Source organism: Hyperolius riggenbachi, chromosome 5 (genome assembly GCF_040937935.1).
Source record: "Hyperolius riggenbachi isolate aHypRig1 chromosome 5, aHypRig1.pri, whole genome shotgun sequence".
Taxonomy (NCBI): domain Eukaryota; kingdom Metazoa; phylum Chordata; class Amphibia; order Anura; family Hyperoliidae; genus Hyperolius; species Hyperolius riggenbachi.
The window spans coordinates 93,451,657-93,466,569 of record NC_090650.1 but is presented as its reverse complement, the minus strand read 5'-3'; positions in this window follow the sequence as shown (position 1 = coordinate 93,466,569).

The window sequence follows — 14,913 nt, the reverse complement described above, 5'->3', positions numbered from 1 at the left end:
TTGGGTACCAGAGCACCGGTTGTTACTGGTAGGCCCTTCTGTTCATCTGTCTGTTGTACTTGGATCGCACTTGCTCTGGCGGAAAGAGCGGTGGATCCAGCTCGCTCTGTTTGTATACTTGGATCACACTCGCTCTGGCGGAAAGAGCAGTGGATCCTGCTAAGCTCTCTTGCTATGCTTGGATCGCACTGGTCTCTAGTGGTAGCGGCTGTGGATCATTCTGATCTGTTTCTTGGAGTATAACTGGAGCAGCGGTTGCTACCAGCTATCTCATCGCCCTGTCTTACTTGGATCGCACTCGTTCTGGCGGTAAGAGCAGTGGATCCTGCTAACTCTGTTTCGATACGTGGATCGCACTCGCTCTGGCGGTAAGAGCAGTGGATCCTGCTAACTCTGTTTTGATACTTGGATCGCACTCGCTCTGGCGGTAAGAGCAGTGGATCCTGCTAGCTCTGTTACTTTACCTGTATCGCTCTCGCTCTGGCGGAAAGAGCAGTGGATCTTTCCTATCCTGTTTCCCGTTCATCTGTCTGTCTTGTCTGATACGAACGCTTGCTGTAGCCTCGGTGAGGTAACCGTTAAGCAAGCGCTCGCGTTCTCTGTTTCGTGTTTGGGTGGCGGGGGTTAGTTAGGCGTGCTTGTCTCTGTTGTGCTTAACACACGAAGACCGCACAGTAAACGCGTTCACTGTTGCGAATGAGTGCGGTATTCGCATTTAATTAGCGTTTGTTATTTTCCTTATCTTCTCATTGTATGATTTGCTGTGCTTTGCTACTCTCGTCCCCTGTCTTGTTTAAACCTTGTGTCACCTCTGGCAATCGCCTCTCTCGCGATTGCGTTTCTACTTTGTTTCTGTTGTTGTGTGTGTACCGTCCCGGGTTGGCGACTAGATTGGTGCACATACATACATTCTGTCCCTGTGCTCATTCTCATTTGCAATCGCTTCCCTTGCGATTGCGTTCTCACTTGGTTTCCTCTGTTGTGTGTCCACCGTCGCAGGTTGGCGGCTAGATTGGTGGTGGACATACATACATTCCTCATCTGTGCTTATTCGGTCTTGTGTCGCTGTTAGCAATCGCCATCTCTTGCGATTGCCTTCTCACTTGATCTTCATGGTTGTGTGTTCATCGTAGCAGGGTGGCGACTAGATTGGTGGACGCACATACCCTCTGTCGCTTTGATCTCTCTCTTTCAGGGCTATCTTGCCCTGCGTTTCTTCCCTTCGTACAATTTCTGTCTGGCGTCAGTGGCAGGGCAGAGGAGCTGTTCCTCTGCACTCCACAGCTCCATCTGCCGACAGAAATCTCCCTCTAAGGTGCGTTGCACCTTTTGCTGGGTTCCCTCAAATTATACGCTTGTGGAGGATTTCCGCCGTGTCAGCACACGCTTTGTGCGCTGACCACGGAGAAAATTCCACAATCATTACAGTACAGAATTCTTTTTATGTTTTCTCTGTTAACATGGTAAACTTTAGTGTCTGCAATGTTACAATGAGTAGAGTGTGACAGAATATTCCTAAATTACATTTTAAATGACTCTGATTATGAAAGAGTTCTCTGGAGCACTGATATATGTTGGTACCAGTTTTCAATGGAGAGTTTCACTTAAAGGGAACCAGAGGCCCCAGAAAAAAGATTTTATACATACCTGGGACTTCCTCCAGCCCCATACGCACGGATCGCTCCCACACCACCGTCCTCCGTTTCCTGTATCCGGCGGTACCGGGTCCTGTAGTTTCGGCCAGTTGGCGGCAGAACGCGGCCAATTGTCCGCATCACAGGGGCTCCCGGCATACCCTTATGCGTGCGGCTGCATACTGCGCAGCCTCATGCGTAAGGGTATGGAGGGAGCCCCTGCTCATGCGGACAATTGGCCGCGTCCGCCGGTAGTGACGGGACCCGGTACCGGCAGATCCAGGAAGCGGAGGATGGCGGCGTGGGAGCGATGCAGGCTTATGGGGCTGGAAGAAGCCCCAGGTATGTATAAAATCTTTTTTCTTTTTATAAGTCCGGCGTCTCTGGTTCCCTTTAAAGCAAAATCTGAATTTAAAATTTTTCAGAGATTTTATTACTCTAAACATTTTGTAAAAAGTGAACCACCATGATGCCACTCATCTGAACAAGATGCCTTCCAATCCAGTTAAAAAGGGGCAGTTCTTCCATGAAGCAACCAGGCAAGAAGGACAAGAAGGCGGAGAGAGGCATCCCCTTTCCACATGTCCCCCTCCTCGCACTACCTGTCACCCCCTCCCTTGGTGCACAGCACTGCTTCACACACCTGCTCTCTGTGTTCCAACGATGGGATCTCCATCTGCCCATCCAGTGTCCTGTATCCATGGCTACGGCGGTGCCTCATGTGACCTGTTACATGCTGCTGGGTCACATGAAGCATCACTGTAGTCAGAGAGGAAGCAGGACTTCACGTGTGGCTAGTGATCCCATCGCTAATCTGCTGAGAGCAGGTGAGTGATGCGGCTCCAGTGCAGCACATACCACATTCTGGGGATCACAGCCCGTATAACCTTGCAAAATTCATTCCTTTCTCGATCGGACATGTCGGAAATAATCGGCCGATTTTCGTCAATTGGACAGGAAGTTGCATTGTGTGTTCCTAGCATAGGAATGTAGCCATCACAATAGGGCAGCTAATTATTGGCCAGCCAAGATAAGATTCTGTGTTAGTACAAAATATGAACAAAAATAAAGATAGTAATCATTTTTCCCTATGCTTGTTACTACAAATTTTAATCATGATACTCTCAACATTTCTGTTCTTGTGACGACTTAAAGTCAAATTTCAGTTTTTTTTTTTTTCAATCAGCCTGCCTGCTTCCTCCACCAACCAAACATTAAATAATCCATATTGTTCTAATTAATCAAAGTTTTTACTACAGACTGCCTCCTTCTGAATATACCCCCTTCCATAAAGGCTTGCAGCAGGGGGAACCCTGTGTGTCCAGAATATACCCTCTACCATAAAGGCTTGCAGGAGGGAGGGTAAATGGCAGCCCAGGTCTGTAAGTGTTCCACTGCCAGTGATGGCTGCAATGCTTACCTGCTGCGAGGCTTCTCATACGTAGCCCCAGTCACGGCGAAACATGTTGGCTGCTCCATGTATACTATGACCACAGTTGCTGCCAAGATTTGCCTCATTATACTGATTCTTCATTTCACTAATGGTGTCTATGAGGACTTCCACACCAACCCCCATTTCAAGTACAGGCTAAGCCATGCTATTGTGACTTTGCAGGTATTTCTAGTGGCCGGTCACTACACTGCCAAACAGGCAATAACACCTACATTGCATGTTCAGTAACTTGGATGGCTCTTGTTCTATGGTAAATAAGATTATATATTTAGAAAGCAACATTGGAGAAGGAGCAACGAGGATATGATATTGCACCCTTTCACGCTGTAGTGAGGGCTTATTCCCACTATAGCGAATATCCAGTGTTTCCCCACATGCAAGCTGAACATGGAAATGAAGGATATTAATTCACCGACATGCCAATCTGAATCACATGCCGGTACAATTGTGGATGGCATGCTGCAGTTTTCTATGGCACACATCGGAATCCCAATAGCCAATCCCAGCGAGGTGTGGTGTCCTGTGGTTATCCATGCACAGGGTACTTTTTTTGTTTGTATATTTTATTAAAATATGTTTTTTTCACCGTGTGGATGTTTTTCTTTTCAACCTTTATGATAAATCAGTAAGAGGCAAAACAGGATTACAATGAAATGGGGTCCTAGGCAAGGTAGCAGTTTTTGGCAACCGCTGATAATCACCTGGCTTCTTTAGTAAGCTTTGTGGGGCCTAGCATCTACCAGGCCCTTATACTCTCTACAGTCCCTAGGCAACTGCCTAGGTTTGCCTTGTGGGTGATCCGGCTCTGGTAAGGGGGTCATAGTAAGCTCCTTTACCTAATTATCTATGTTAGTCCCTTGTTAAAGGGATATCCAGATAGTACAATAAACCCCCTCTAATATTTTTGAACAAAGATGTTTTCCAAGACAGGGGAGGAGTTTTCATCCCACCTTGCAGGGTACCCACTTACTACTGTTTGTCCTTATTACTAAAAGCCATGTGGATTTCTATTGCTCAGGGGTTAGAGCCTCATATTGCTCTTGCTCCTGCTATGTGCATGATGGAAAGGGGACATTTTATAAGTGTTTCCCTAATATTTTTGACAGGAAAAATGTTTGTAAAACATCCTTGAACGGTCTGATATATAGAAGATGCAACATTGTGCAGGAGTGCAATGATCACACAGGGCCTGCTTCACAAAAGAGAGCTGCTGCAGCAACGCGAGATAAAACAACCTAGGAGCGCTATGCACGCTACAGTCCTGGAGCCTAGCGTGCCTTCCTTAGTTACCCGCGTGCTTTCCTTAGTTACCCGCGTGCTTTCCTTAGTTACCCGCGTGCCTCCCTTAGTTATGTAATGTAACAACTACTGTATATAAGCAACACGTGCTCCTTTGAATGCTGGCCGCTGCTGTAAAGTATCGCATATAGTAACTATGTTAATTAACATAGTAGCGGCTGTGCTAGTGAAGTATCGCGGTCACGACACCTTACAGCAGCGACCCGCATTTAAAGGAGCGCGCGTTGCTTACATGTTGTTACATTACATAACTAAGGAAGGCATGCTACACTGCATGACCCTACACTGCAGGACATCACTGAAATGGTTAAACAAAGACACTTCGTCCTGCTATTCAACTTCAAATCCGTATCCAAACTGGAGATAACAGTATCTTTGTTTACATTCCAATGTTCTTACAATGTGTGTAAACACAGTGTAACAAGTTAAAAGGAACTCTCTGTGCTTCACACACACACACACACACACGCACGCACGCACGCACGCACGCACACACACACACACACCGGAGCAGTGCTTTTCAGCGCTGCTATATTTGGGCGCAGCCGGCGCCTCCATAGACTTCAATAGGAATCATTCCTATTGAAGCGCTCAGTGAGTAACATCGGCTCCGTCAGAAGACAGAGCCGAAGTTGCTTAAAAACATAATAATTCGGCCTCCAGCAATCGCTGGAAGCCGAATTATTTCATTCCCCCACTATCCATGTCGGCCTGGAGGGGGAATAGTAATTAAATCGGCCCGGACTTGTGCAGAAGCAGGATCAGCTATATACCGCTGTATCCTGCGCCCAAGTCTACCGGCGCCGATTTCAAATGTACGCCACACACACACACACAGTTCAGAATAGCTCATTAAAAGATAATATATAAAAAGCAGTTTGAATAAAATCCAATGACAGCTATTTGTGCACGATAAACTACACTTTGGAAACTTGTAATTTGTTAACAGACACTATTACATATGCACAAAAGCAAATATGATAACTGTATGAGTAATAAAAAGTAAGAAAACACATTTTTATTGAATGTTATGCCGGAGTTTCAGACCATTTTAATGGAAAACATAATTCAAACATAATTCAAACACCAGTGTTTACTTATTCTTAAAGCAGTATAAAACCCTGACATACTATTCAATAAAAACATGTTTTCCTACTTTTTATATGCCATATGGTTAGCATATTTGCTTTTGTGCATAAGTATTAGTATTCATCTAGAAATTATACATTCCCAAAGTACACTTTTTTTGCTCTGAAAGCTGACTTTGCATTTTATTTATAACTGCTTTATTCATGTTCTAACAAGCAGAAATGCTTTCTAAATTGTCTGACTTTGTTCAGGGGACCCGGCAGTGTCAGAGAAGTGTTTATTTACGTTCCTCATTTGATACAATTAAACACAAGATAAAATTATCTACAACTACTGATGCATCCAGATTTCTCTGCACTGAACTTTGAAGTCTTGTGTGTAACCTTTTGAATGCTGTTCTAGTAAAAAAAAAATGCTGGTTGCATATAATATGCTGTAAATAATCTATTAGAGCAAAGAAGAAATGCTGGGTTTCATTCTGCTTTAATATTCCTTTTCCCCATTGGCATCTCATGGGCTCACTGTTGCCTCAGAAAATATGCATGTCAGGATCTCTCCTGTAGCATGTTCTGTCGCTTGCAGTGGAGCTACAACTGTGCAGTTCTGGCTTGTCTGCTTGCATTCGATTGCGCATTCGCAGTGAGTATTATTGTCATTTGCAATCACTCTGCAGTTCAGAGTAGTTCAGGATGCTGTCAGGATTCCTAATATGGTTTGCTGCAGTTGAGCTGCAGCCAGATAGCCCTGGATTTCCTACAAGCATGTTGTTGCTTAGTACTGCATGCATTTGTTATGATAGTCTTTCAGCTAGCTAAATGGTAATCAAGCCAGCTCAGGATTGAATGATTACCATTCAGCTGTGTGAAAATTTCCATACCTGCATCCATTGGCTGATGCCGGCATAAAAGTCTGCCTCCCATTTCAGACTCTGCCCGACATAGCGGTCAGTACGCTGGTCTGCTGGGCACTTTGTCACTCTGTAATAGATCTGTTATTGTAGTTCAATGCAACCTCATTACTTGTGCTTTAGGTAGTTATTGATAAATATATATGCAGACTTGCTAATATATATTTATCCGTTAGTTGAGCCGTTTGTTATTTTTCTGTATTATTGTGTATTGCCTTGTTTCCATGCCTGATGGACGTTCGCTGCATCCGCGGTTGGTCAGTGAAGTCCACTATCCTGATAGCTTGGATTCTGCCATCACCACGTTGGTGACTGGTAGTATTCCTGCTACTCTAGTTTCTGGGAACGTAACTATAGACTGCGGTTGCTATTAGTTACGTTCTTTCCTGTAGTCTTGCCTGTGTGGATGCTGCTGGTGACTGGTTGTTGACCTGCTTGCTCTGCTTCTGTGGACGTGACTGTGAGCTGCGGTTGCTAATAGTTACGCTCCAATCTATAGTCCTGCCTTGTACCTGTCTGGATGCTTGCTATCGCTAGGGCAGCGCTTAGTCTTGCAGGCGTTCTGTCTGACTTTCTTATATCTGTTTTGTTACTTAGCCGGAGGCTCAGACGGCATCTGCCCTGGGCAACAGTCAGTCAGTCTGTCTGTTCGCTCTTTGTCTGTTTACTCAGACCATAGGCAGCGCAACATTGCTCTGTGCTGCCATTGTGTCTTATTTGTAGCAATATCGGAAGCCCAGAGCTGCAGTTGCGCTGGGCAACCTGTGTAGCCTCTTCTATTATTCAGCTACTAGCCTTGTTGCTCTGGGTGGCCAGAAAGTTAACCCCCAGGCATCACAATGCATGAATCACAAGCATCACTCTCAACTAATCATTTCAGTTTCTGGTGAATTTTCCTTTTTCAACATTTTGATAGCATGTGCCTCTTGCCAACCAGTATTGAAAAACACACAAACTTACACCATTTGCATAGTAGATAACCGCTTTCTCTACACGCTTTCTTGCTTACTCAGACTACTTCTGGTGAACTCATTGAGAAATCAATTATAGCATATTGCGAAAAAAAGAGAAGTGAGACGAACATGGGGTTTTACAATAAAGTGGGAAAATTGCAAATCAACATCTAAAATAATAATTTAATGATGTATTTCATAAGTCTACTTTCCCAAAGACTAAAACTATCGTAAAATCACCACTGTTTAACAAACAATATTACAGAGCCATTACAGTGCTGCTATCTTCCTCGCACGCTGTGCAAAAAAAATAAAAAATCTTATGCTGTCAGTTTTTGACAGTTGCCATAAGTTTTGTCCTGTCAAAACAAGATGTACTTGGTATCTTACTGTATTACTACCGAAAAGCTATTATACTTAATTGGAAAAAGGCTGAATCACCTTCGATTCAATACTGGAAAAAACGAATAAATGAGTCAGTACACTTGTACAAGGCGGCGTATATAGCGAGGGGATGTCCACAAAAGTTTTATAAAATAAGTCCTGGACCAGTAATAAAGATACTGTATAAATCCAGAAGTCTAACAAATTACAAGTGTTGTAATACATACCATGATTTATAGTCATATTATATGTATATTAATACCCTGTCTATTAGTGTATTTAACAAATCGGTACAATGAGTATATCTATCTTGGTGGTAGATGGGGGGATGGGGGAGGGGGTAGAAGGGGTGGCCATTGGGTGGTGGACTGTTTCTAGTTTTGTACCATGTGTTGTACTATGAGTCTTTTTTTTGTGTGGACTCACCTGTGAGTGAGTCAGTCTTTGGTTAATTTGTCATTTTAATAAAATTCAATAAAAAGAATAAAATAAAAAAAAAAAACAAGATGTACTTACCTGGGGCTTCCTCCAGCCTCTGGCTGCTTATGTGTCCCTTGCCGCAGCTCCGGTGTCCCCTCCGTGGCAGATGCTGACCTCTCCAGGTCTCCAGGGCAGTACTTCTGCACCTGCCTAGAACACTCCAATCCACGCAAGCTCGCGCAGGTGGAGAAGACCTGACAAGGTTGGCATCTGCAATGGAGGTGGCACCGGGACACTGAAGCTGCGGCAAGGGACAGATAGGCTACCAGGGGCTGGAGGAAGCCCCAGGTATGTAGATCTTGTTTTTTTTTCTCCTTGGACCTGTCCCCGCAATTTAACCCAAAAGCCTGGCCAAGTCGCGCTTCATTGCACATGCGTGGCCCAGTTAGGCGCGCTCCCCGTCATGCTCCTATCCCTGGGAGCATTCTGAAACTGCGCAGTAGAACTGTGCAAGCGCTAAATGCTCCCATCCACAGAAGCGAAACGGAGGAAGCGCGCCTGGCCAGGCCGTACATGTGTAACAAAGCGTGACTCGGCAAGGCTTTCAGGGTTAATTGCGGGGGACCGAAGCCATCCGAGGGGACAGCGAGGGACGAACGACCTTATGGGGACTTAAGGTAGACCATCTTAGCTTCTCTGCAGAAACAGTTCATCAGATTCTTTTTAACTAATGAGCAGTGGAATTTCAAGCTTCCTCCTTGCACTAGTTCATTCTTTTTACTTTTTTTCCCTTTCCAGTTTGTCTTGCCTTACATCATTATCTTTCTCAGCTGTAAGAGAAGCCTGTGCAGATAATAACTTAAATGAGGGAACTGGTGTAAACAAGGGAATTCCCATAGCAACCAGTTTTAGTCCGCTGTCATTTCTCTGGTGAAAACACAATTTGGTGCTACAAGGGACACCACCACACTATACATACTTTGCCTGCCTTGGCAGGGATTCCCAAACCTCAAATTAGATTCAAAATAAGTTATATTAGAAGGTGACAGAAACTGAGGGGCTGGTGTAAACAGACAGCTTCTGCTATCTACTTGGTAAGAATTAACAAAAAAAGGAAGTGAAAATGTGTACACCGTGGCGTAGCTAAGGAGCTATGGGCCCCGATGCAAGTTTTACATGGGTCCCCCCAAGCACTCTATACATAGCAATTGATACGGCACACCAAATATAAAATAAGACTGTGGGATATCTTAAATAGTCATTTTTAGGAGAAGGAAGATAGATACAATTGTTTATTTCATTAGTTTATTTTCACCTCGGGTGTCCTTTAATGATTATTATCATTCAAAGCATGTATAGGAGTGATCATTACAAGCACAGGACCAATAAAGAGCTAATACTTCAGTTGAGGGAGGGCCCTGTGGGGCCCCTCTGGTCCAAGGGCCCCGGTGTGGTCGAGACCTCTGCAAATCCTTTTGCTATGCCACTGTGTGTACATTTAAAAGCGCTGGGAGAAAAATGGGCACCAAAAATATTGGTAATTTTACCAGGATTGTATTACCCACTAGAGTAGAGTATTGGAAATTTACAAATATTCTATCACCCACTGTACACTAACTTTCACTTGAATCCTCTACTATCTAGGCTTAAACCCCCCCCCCTTCCCGCACACACACCTACTCCTAACACTAAGCCACCCCTATCTATACCTAAGACTAATTAGGGGCCACTATAGGCATCCATGTAAAACACTGCTAATTGCAGAGAAGACAAAAGGGAAACTAAGGGCATGATTCACAAAGCACCTGTTTTCCTCTGTTTTCACCTTATCTATGTTACTTTTTAAAGCTCCCAAAGAGCAAAAATATAATATAATTAAGGCAGGGACAGATCGGGGGGGGGGGGGGGGGGGCAGGCAGGACTCTTGCCCCAGGCGGCAGGGGCAGTTTAGGCGCAGTTTGTCCTCGCTTGTGTCCGCTCCCCCCGCTTGTTGTGTTTGCGCTGCCCCCGAGTGTTAGCATAGTGGTAGTCATACTTACTTCAGCTGCTCTTTCGGAACGCAGACCTGGTCTCCTCTCTGTCGCACCTCTAGTGTTGGCTTTATCGATGACGCGCATTGCAGAAGCCAACACTAGAGGTGTGACAGAGAGGAGACCAGGTCTGCGTTACAGAGAGCGGCTGAAGTAAGTATGACTGCCACTATGCTGACACTCGGGGGGCAGCGCAAACACAAGCAGGGGGAGCGGACACAAGCGGGGAGGGGACCTGGCTGACCTGATACAAAGCGTTGAGGGGAGAATGGGGCAGCGCAGACCACACGGGGAGCCAGGGAGTCATTTGGGCAGCAACACTAATATATGTATATGTCGCCACACTAATTACACGGGGAAGGGACCACACAGGGAGCTGGGTGCGTCTTATATTTCAGAGCGTCTTATACAGCGAAAAATATGGTATATGCACACACAAGGGGGTATATTTATACACTAGGGGGACTGCAGCGAGTCATGCAAGGATTGATTTTTTCGAATTATGTATAAACAGTAGGGATAAGAGCATAGGCGCCAAAACCTGACCTTGCCCCAGACGCAACTTGGTCTAGATCCGTCCCTGAATTAAGGTAAGAAAAGTAATATTGAAATGAAGTTAATCAGGAACAACTTACTTTGGCCTTGATTCACTAAAGGGTGCTAAAGCTACATACTCACGGGGGACAATTGTCCCCCGTAGCATGCGCGCACATGAACAGTGAGCGACAGCTCCCTGCCAGCGACAGCTGTCCACATGTCTCGCCAGAAAGGCAGAGACGCGGCGGAAGCTGTTTGTGAATGGAGCATCCCCCGGCTGGATGCTCCATTCACTTGCGTAGGTCTCCTGTCGCTAGCCCGCGTACGCACGCGGGACTAGCGACAGTTCCGGTGAAGGTGCGGCGACAGCTGTAGCCGGTGATTGAACATGTCAATCGCCTGGCGACAGCTCCGACGGGCGATGGTTCGGGGCACGCGCATTATACACACGGCGACCTGTCGCCGCAACACGCACGTGCCACGTGGTTGCAGCGATGGCCGTACCCCGTGTGTATGGGCCTTAAGTGTTAGCACACCAGTGAAAAGGCACTTAGGGCTCGAAAAACGGCCACTTCACGCGCTAATATGCGCGCAAGCATTTGCGCGTGCAAAGGTTAGTGTTGCGTGGTGCGTGCGAAACATCTCACCGTTGCATGCGAAACGTCACACCCTTTTGTGAATTCAGCCCTTTGAGTGATTATTTTGTTTGTAAATGTGCTGAAAGGTAATTTTTATCAATTAGGTGATAATGAGAAGTTTTGTGAATAGAGCCCATAGAGCTCACAATGGTGCAGTATGTGAATAGTAAAGATAAACAATTCACACATGTATGATTGAATACTCAAAGACAGATCTAATCCCCTAGGTAACCACTGTAAGTGCAGGTTGGGAGATTAGACTTGACCCCACTCAAGTTAAAGAAAACCTGTAACGAAAAAAAGTTCCCCCGTGGGGTACTTACTTCGGGTGAGGGAAGCCTACAGATCCTATTGAGGCTTCCCCCATCCTCCTGTATCCCACGGCGGTGGGATGTAAATATTTACCTTCTCAGCTCCAGCGCAGTATCAACTCTCTGCTTGGAGATAGGCGGAAATAGCCGATTGCAAGTCTCCTGCGCCTGCGTAGTAGAGCGGACCCGGCAGAGATCGTCTATTTCCGCCTATCTCCGTTCTGAGAGCTGCAACAGCGCCCCCGCTGGAGCCAGGGAAGGTAAATATAGCAAGCCTTGTCAGGCTTATCGAGCCAGGATTGTGGGACGCTTCGGGGGAGCCAGCGCTGGATTGCCCGCAGCTACAGGGGAGTGGGAAGCCTCATTGGGACCCTGAGGCTTCCCCCTCCCGAGATGATTACCCCCCAGGGGACCTTTTTTTTTTTTGTTACAGAGTCTCTGTAAGAAGTCTCTGTAGACAAATTAGTAAGGGGGTAACACCCCTCCACCAAGGGTGGACTAGACAAAATACACAAAAAATATGCACAAAAACGGGTGATAGTGGTGGACTTACCTCCCCAAAGTAGACTCGATTCTGTAGATTATGGTCAATAGTTTATTAAACAACTCCACAATGTAACTTGTTTCGCAGGTACATTCCTGCTTCATCAGGCAAATAACAGAGCAGCTAGAACTAGTTTGTAGAAAGCCAAGGGCCTCAGTGCTAATTACAGCTATGACAGTAAATATGGGTGCCGGAGTTGGCCAATAAAATAGCACTATAGAAACTGCGGCTATAAATAGCAGGCACCATGGTGCACCCAAAGTTCACTAGTCTGGTGTGCCAGACGCAGCTCACGTGCTGATGCGAATTTGCATCTGAATTGCTATTGTTGTGCTGTGCACAGTTATAGGGTTTTGGATGCGTTCTGTGAAGAACTGCAGCCGGCAGCATTTTTTTCCCCGTACGCAACTGGGATGCAGTCTATTGATTTCAATAGGATGTGTTTCTCCATCCAAAATCATGTGTCATAGACTGCTGCGATTCAGCTCCAGTGGAAACAGGCCCTAAAAGTACGTATGAACATACAAATAATAATATTTATAATTAAAACAGATAGGTGCAATTTAAAGGAAACCAGAGACGACATATACTTACCTTTTTATACATACCTGGGGCTTCCTCCAGCCCCATGGGCACGGACTGCTCCCACGCTGCTGTCCTGCGCTGCCTGCAGCTCCCGAATAGGGTCCCGTAACTTCCTCCAGTCGCGGCCAGTCTGACGCAAGTGAAGTGCGATATTTACGTATTTCTCCAGCAGCCGCTGGAGAGATACGTAAATAGTGCACTTCCTCTTGCGCAGACTGGCCATGACTGGAGGAAGTTACAGGACTTGGTACAGGAACTATAGGCAGCGGAGGATGGCGGCGTGGGAGCGATCTGTGCCCATGGGGCTGGAGGAAGCCCGAGGTATGTATAAAAAGGTAAGTATATGTTGTTTCTGGTACACTTGAAGCATTATAGCACTGTTAGTTGGACTGTATTAGCAGTTCAGTGAATCACTGCTCACTTTTGCTTGTTACACATTTTCCAGGAACGTTTGAATGAGATAGAAACACTTTGACTCGTACATTTAATCATTGTTATCTTACGGAAATCAGTCAAAAACTGCAGAGAAATGTTGTGCCTGGTAAGCAAAACTCTCCTTATCCTACTTCATATTCTGCTGTGCCGAAAACAATCAGGACAATGGATCTCTGCTGTGACGTCATTTGTAAAAGGAAATTGACTATATTTAAAATTCCCCCAAAACCACAAATTAACAATAGATCACAACAGGCCATCTACTCTATCTGTGCAGCTACACAGTTTCCCCTAATAGTCAAATGTGCTAACACCCTCGCTGCATGAACTTTTTGCCTCAGAGTGAATTAAAGGGAAAATTAAAAGGACAGTAATGATGGCCACACACGTGATTCTGCAAACAATGCCCGATCTATTTCCGTCAAAAATAGATCGAATCAATCAAACTAGATGGAGGATATTGCTTGATCGGGGGCTGCTTGGGACCGCGGTGGCAGCAGTGAGGAATACAGAACGACCTAAGTACAGTGTTAGCAGCAGGGGTGTAACTAAGGAGGAGCATCCCCAGCGACTGTATGTATGGGGGGCCCCCAACTACTAACCTTCCCTTTCTTTGATACTATTGATGAGGTGTTCTGTGGCTACAAATGTAGTTGTATAGGGTGACCAAAAGAGACACCCTGGAGAAAAAAACACAGAGACAACGGGAGCCCCAATAGCAGAATAAGTAGTGGCAAGGATTGTTAAAATTGTGGGGCGGTGTGGCCACTTATTGTGGCCACACACGACAATTTAAAAAAAAATAAATGTTATTCGACAATTCTGATCCTTTTTGTTGTTTTTTGCTCAAATGAAAAATGAGACACTTGTAACCAATGTACCACACACATATATTCGATTTTGACACAATCATGACAAAAACGATTGAATTAAAGTTATAAATTAGATGTAATAATATGTAGATTTTCATTTATAAATCTGTATAGGGTGCTCTGTGCCAACACTGCTATGTATAAAGGAACACAAGGCAAACAATCCTAGAAAATGTACCTTACATTAACAAATCTATTCCTCGTTTATTTTAATCAACCACATTACATTTATTACATTGAAGAAACGCATTTTATCTAATGTGTCAATTTGACAAATAACATTTCTTTATTCTTGAATGTAAACTTATAATGTATTAGGTCGAATGACTTTCATATAACCCACCACACACCATTCAATTTCTGACAAAGTTGATCTGATTTTTCCAACCTTTCTGATTTTAAAGGATACCCGAAGTGACATGTGACATGATGAGATAGACATGTGTATGTACAGTGCCTAGCACACAAATAACTATGCTGTGTTCCTTTCTTTCTTTCTCTGTCTGAAAGAGTTAAATACCAGGTATGTAAGTGACTGACTCAGTCCTGACTTAGACAGGAAGTGACTACAGTGTGACCCTCACTGATAAGAAATTCCAACTATAAAAGACTTCCCTAGCAGAAAATGGCTTCTGAGAGCAGGAAAGAGACAAAAAGGGGAATTTCTTATCAGTGAGGGTCACGCTGTAGTCACTTCCTGTCTGAGTCAGGACTGAGTCAGCCACTTACATCCCTGATATTTAACTCTTTCAGACAGAGAAAGAAAAAAAGGAACTTAGCATAGTTATTTGAGTGCTAGGCACTGTACATACACATGTCTAT